This window comes from Pinus tabuliformis, chromosome 8 (assembly GCF_031772625.1).
Source record: "Pinus tabuliformis cultivar Carrire ecotype Pingquan chromosome 8, CPIR1, whole genome shotgun sequence".
Lineage (NCBI taxonomy): Eukaryota > Viridiplantae > Streptophyta > Pinopsida > Pinales > Pinaceae > Pinus > Pinus tabuliformis.
This window is the reverse complement of record NC_142294.1, coordinates 1,712,274,159-1,712,280,295: the sequence shown is the minus strand read 5'-3', so window position 1 is coordinate 1,712,280,295 and position 6,137 is coordinate 1,712,274,159.

Here is a 6,137-nt window from a genome sequence, read left to right as displayed (position 1 = left end):
AACGAGGCTAAAGGAGTTTTGGACGATCGTCCGGTTTCACCGTTACGACTTCCTCCTGGATATAAGAAACTCTTGCCGAGTCTGTCACTAGTTGAAAATCCGGCTGACCCGCCCAGGTGGTCGGCCGAAGCGTCTATCATTGAAGATAAACCATATGAAACCATACCAGACGAAAGTCAAAAGGGCGAGGCGGCAGTTGACCCAGTCTTTCCTTCACAGGTTCCATCTTCAGATGATACAGTCACCGAAGAGAACAAGGATGACACCGTCCAAATTCTTTTCGTAAGCACAGACTCTGATGAGCATGGGGGAAATTTACCCATTCCTTTACTGGAGGGAGGAAGTTTTTCAGAGTCATACCCGGTCGTCTATTCAGTCCCACCTCCAAGCAACCTAGTTGTTTCCTTCGGCTGGAATCAGCTAGGCAGACCCTGTTTACCGGCTAGTGTACCATTCCGAATCATCGCTCAAGTATATAGAATGGTTATGGCCGGTACCATCATAGATGAAGGGGCTTCTGTGAGTATACTTTCCTTGACTGCTTGGAAAGCGCTTGGTTCGCCATCGCTTTTGCCTGAGATGAGAAATATAACAAGCTTTGACAAAGGAATCAGTCGACCATTAGGGATCCTTCCCAATGTGCCCATAACATTGAGAGGGAAAATTGTTCACATGAACGTAATGGTAGTCCAAGGACCCCTGGATTATAATCTACTCCTTGGACGTGACTATATTTATTGCATGGGAGCCATTGTCTCATCACTCTTTAGAGTAATGTGTTTTCCGCACGAAGGAAGAGTGGTCAAGCTCATAGACCAGCTTTCATTCCCTGATTCACGCATAGCAAATAGTCATATACCATCCTTAAATGGTCTTTTCACACAAGGAATGTCTCAATCCCCAGTTCGTCCACCAGATGAGCGTGAGTGATTCAGAGGACATGACTGAAACCCAGGGGGCATCCACCCTGGTCTGCTTTGGCAGGAAAACTTCAGGTATAGGATAGGTTTCCGCGAGGGATATATGACTAGTCTGACACTCACGTCCGTGATTGGAAAAGGCGGTTGGACTGGAATAAGATTCCCTTGTCAAAGTTATGCGGGTAGAGGTGTCTGTGTCACTCTCCTTTGTCTATTTTGGTAGGCATCGCCGAAGAAGTGTTTTGTTTGTGGTGCAGATAGAACAATCTTTGGTAACCTGAAAGAGGTAAACCTTTCCTGATGAAACAAATGTTTTGTCAGTAGATTGAGAGGTAACCTTGAAACTCTATTTTATACCTAGGGGCATGCAAACCTTTTGGCGTGCAAGCGAAGAGAAACCATTTATTTTTTTAAATTTGTAGGTCCTCTAACCCTTTAAACTCATACAATTGGTCGTTCCCTAACTTGCATAAAGAAAGGATGTGGGGCAAAACTTTAAAAATTGTCGTTTTCATATATGAGGCATTCTTATTATACGACTGGATTAATCAAGCAGTTTTAACGCGGACTTCATGCTCGTTAAAAAATAAACATAAGCAATGAGCAAATGTTTCCCCCAGCGTTTAAGCTCAATAAAAAATGAACCAGTTCCCGGTAAATAACCATCGTGAATGTAGTACTTCAGCCTTTAAAGCCTTGGGCTTGTTCTCATCATCACCTCCACTCTGTATTGGCCGATCATTCACCTCCATTTGATTGTTTACTGTTATAGACATTTTTGTGCCTTACAGCATTGAGCATGAAATGTCCATAATCTGAGGGATCCAAAGTCCCTAAACATGTTGTTCCTACCCCTAGAGGAATAAGGCTAACAAACCACAGCAATTCACAGAAGTTCTCCACCAGAAACTGCTCAAAAACAAGTCAATTCAGGATCATGTCAATGGCTCCACTGACCATCTGCGTTGAATGTCAATGGCTCCACTGGCTACCTGCGCTGAATTTCAAAGCCAACACTGGCTACCTGTGCTGAGCGAGAGTGGACATGTGGCAGGCTCATTTCTCAAGGTGTCAAAACCCAGGAAGCTTCCAAAATGACACTTGCCTAAGGGAATTCGACTGGTGATGAGTAAGAGGTTCCAAATCTCCAAGTGGAAGCAAGAACCTCCAAGTGGAATCAAGAAATGACAGAGGGAGAGGACACTAGTCAGATCTCAAGTTGACTCATCCTCTCTCCAAAACATCTATATATGGATCTCTCCTCCATGAGATCTAGAGGCTGGAATTTTGTTATTGCAAAGAATTGTTGTTGGTTTGAGACTGGGATCATTGGGTGCTTAATGCTTTGAAGGGAGGTGAAGATAGGAATTCCATTTTGCTGGGAAGGAGATGCTGGATTGGAGCCCTCTGGGTTGTATCTCTTCCTGAACCTTGTTATTCATCAATAAAGCTATCTTGGTTTCTCCTATATAGTGATGTATATTTGATGTATGATTGCATTAGTGTATTTGATTTATTTCTAATCCTGAATCAGTTATGAATGTGAATATCTGTCTTTGTGTAGTGTTCTTCTCTTGTTGCAAGTAGCTGTTCTCTTGTGATCTTGCAGGAACCTGTTGAAGCTGGGCGAGCGAGGAGGCAAGTAGCTGTGAACACCCAAAGATAAGAGAGACTGAATCGAGGGACAAACGGAAGACACCGGTTAGTCCATCTATCTCTCTTCATTCTTAATTCATAAAGGAAGAATACTAGAATAGCTGTCTCTGTTTGTTGCTAAGGCACTGTCACACCTTAGGTGGATAGGATCGTCCTGCATAGGCACTTTCCCCCCAACATTTACCCCTTTTGAGGAACAGCTGCGAAGAGTGATCCTATTAGCCATCCTTGTAACACTGCCGCGATTGGAAAATTGCAAACCTTACCTGGAATCAGCTGCTAGCCAATTTTATCACTCGTTCCTCAAATACGAGTCTCCTTTAAGCTCTTTTCAACTGACTTGTAAAATATGAAAATATTGCCGAGCCATTGGCCTCTCCAGCTCGTTAAAGGGACCGGAAATGCTACCCCTCCTTTAGATTTTAATCTTTTTGGACCTAAGGGATTATTACACAAAGAGATCGAGTGCTTGTTTTATTCGGCTCGTTAAAGGTATCGAAAATTCATCCCTTCTATATTGTTTTATACTTTTTCAGACTTAAGGGATTAGATGACGAAAAAGGATTTTTTGAGTCTCCTTTACGTCCCTTTTCAGACTCTCTAAAATTGAAAAGGCCTGAGTTATCTTTGTCGTTAAACTTGTTAAAACCTAATAGCGACAAACTTGTCCATAGCACACAAGAACGAGTTTCACTATCGCTAGGCGCGTTAAAACATAGCGATGGGTTTGCCCGAAGGGAAAATTATAGAACAAGCATATGTTATCCTCCTCAAGCTTGAAAAAAATAAAGAGGTACTGGTCAGCAATGACTGGGGAAAATTGGGAAGAAAACTTGAAGAAAATTTGTTGGTAGCAAGTCGCTCTTGAACATGACACATTCACTCCGCATCCAAGTCGGGTTAAGTTATTTTTTTCACCGGTCGCATCACCATGGTCACATCACACCATCCACATTTGGGGTTAATGCTACCAATTCATCAGGTCAGTGTCGCCGATATGTTCAAGAGAAGTCACTTAGAGAATTCACCTATGTCTCACCCGCTGCAATATATTTACACTCCATTCTTTCATGACTGCCACCGTGAACCTTATATCACCGGATCGTTTTCACCTCCATTAAAATCATTTGCTCCGTTCTGTGTCACTGATGTGGGATTCATTAAGGCCCTCCTATGACGGATCGCTTCTTGTCGACATCAGCTCATTATCCAAGAAGTCGATCTAGGGACACCCATTTCAGTACTTTGAAGCTTGCATGCCTCAATGGCAAGTTTCTCACTTCCGGCGACAGGTTTACATCAATGGCCTTCGACCGAAAGATTTTGTGTGGTGTTCAACGCAAAGTCCCTTATTCACACCACGTGAATTGTACTGTAGTACCTTGAGTATCATTATCATTATCGGTGATTCCTCTCGCGCCTGTTAACAACTTACATCATTGGCTAGTAATCAGGCGATGTCTTTCCATGTTCGACTCCAGAACATCTCTCACATGGATCGACTTGTAATTTTAGTGAAGATCGAACGAGATTGAAGACCCCGGATCTAGTTTCATCCATCCGGGCTGCGATATATATTCAGGAAAATAATGACATCAAATGTACATCATTGCCGCACAGATAATCATCCAATGTATGGGATGATGGCTCCTCCATAATCATCGGTCTACACTCAGACGATTGTCTGTCCTATGTAAATGAAAATGAATTTATAAAGCTGAGCATGGGAATGCCCACCTCAGCTAGACCATGAAAATATTATGAAGATAATGTATTGTATTGTATCTTATTATAGGTCTCCTCCCAGCTTGAAAGAACTTCGGATCCTCATGATAAAGCATTTCAGCCTACATCAAAAAAGATTAACGGCCTCATGCTTTAGGGGGCAACTGTTATAGACATTTTTGGGCACTGCAACCCCAAGCATAAAATTTCCATAAACCAAGGGCTCCTAAGTCCCTAAAAATGTTGTTCCAACCCCTAAAGGAACAAGGTCAACTGATTACAGCTTCTCCCAGAAGTTCTCCATGAAAAACTACTAAGAACTGGTCAAAACAGGATCACTTCACCTGCTCCATAGGCAATGTGCGTTGCATCTCACCTACGTACACTCAGTGGGTGCGTTTCATTTCAAAAAGCCATTCTATGGGGTGCGATGGGCGAGAAGAGACAAATGGCAGTGTCAATCCGCGAGGTGGAGAAGCATGGAATCTTCCAAAAAATTCTCCTGTGACACTTGCCTCTCTGAATTCGACCAAGGATGAGTAAGAGATCATCAATCTCCAAGTGAAAGCAAGAACTATCAGAGGGAAGACACTAATCAAATCACAAGTTGACTCATCTCCCTTACATATATCTATATATGGATCCCTCATCCCAGAGATCCAGAGGCTGGAATTTTGCATCTTGTAAGGAATTGATGTTGGTTTCTTGAGGCAACATCATAGTGTTGGGTGATCTAAGCTTTGCATGAGGTGAAGAAGGGCTCACTTGCTGAGAGGATGATGTTGGGTCAAAACAACTGGTTATAACTCTCTTGGCTCTTTCTTGATTATCAATAAAGCTATTTAAGTTTTCCTCCATACTCTTGTGTCATTTATGCTTTATGCATTTGTATGGTCAATTTACATTTGATCCTAGATTGTTTATGATAGTAGATCCATGTTCTTGTATAGTGTTATGCTGCTATGATTCTACAGGTATTTTGTGAAGCTGGGTATACCAGAAAACAAGTAGCAAAGGACTATCAGAAGAGAGAGGAATCGAGCAAGGAGCCAAGTGCAAGACAGAGCTTGGTCTCCTTTATTCTTTTCTCATCTATCCTTCATAAAGGAAAACGAAAGTAGTTTTACTTTGTTTGTTTCTAAGGTAGCTACCACACCTTAGTGGGATTAGCAGTTATGCATAGACACTTTTCCCTGTAACACCTAGGCCAGAGATGAAAACCTTAGGGAACCACTTGTCCTCTGGTACCTAAATTTTAACATTTATGGCACGGCGAATGACTAGTTTAGCTGGGATTTTCACCTATTTTGGGCATTCTCAGCAAGACGGAATTGCCTCAAAATATTTATGGATTTTGTTGTTTGGGGTGTGACTAGCCTCTCTTTAATTTTTCAGATTTTGTGGAGCAATGCTAATGTCATAAATGATAGTTCACTTTGAGCATCAAGAGTAGAATTTTCTAGGTAGTGCATTGGGACAAATTGAACCATTTCAGTTGGATTTCACTCAAATCTCTATGTGGGTATTACGTCCTTGCACTAGAAAGCCCAAGTTCTATCATTCTACTCTATTTTGCTCAACTCTAAAGAAATTCTAATAAAATGGCTTAGATTTGTTGTTTTTATTCTATGGTTTATTGATTTATTTCTGCAAGTGTAAAAAATTGTGCTTGTGTGGTTGTATTTTCTTGTTGTAGCTTATTGCATGTTTTGGTATTCACTGTATCTCCTAGTTTGGGATAGTACAAAATAAATATACATTTTTATAAATTTGACATTGAAACAAGCTAAACATAGAAACATGAACTCAAATGAACATTTTGTTACTAGCAGTTTA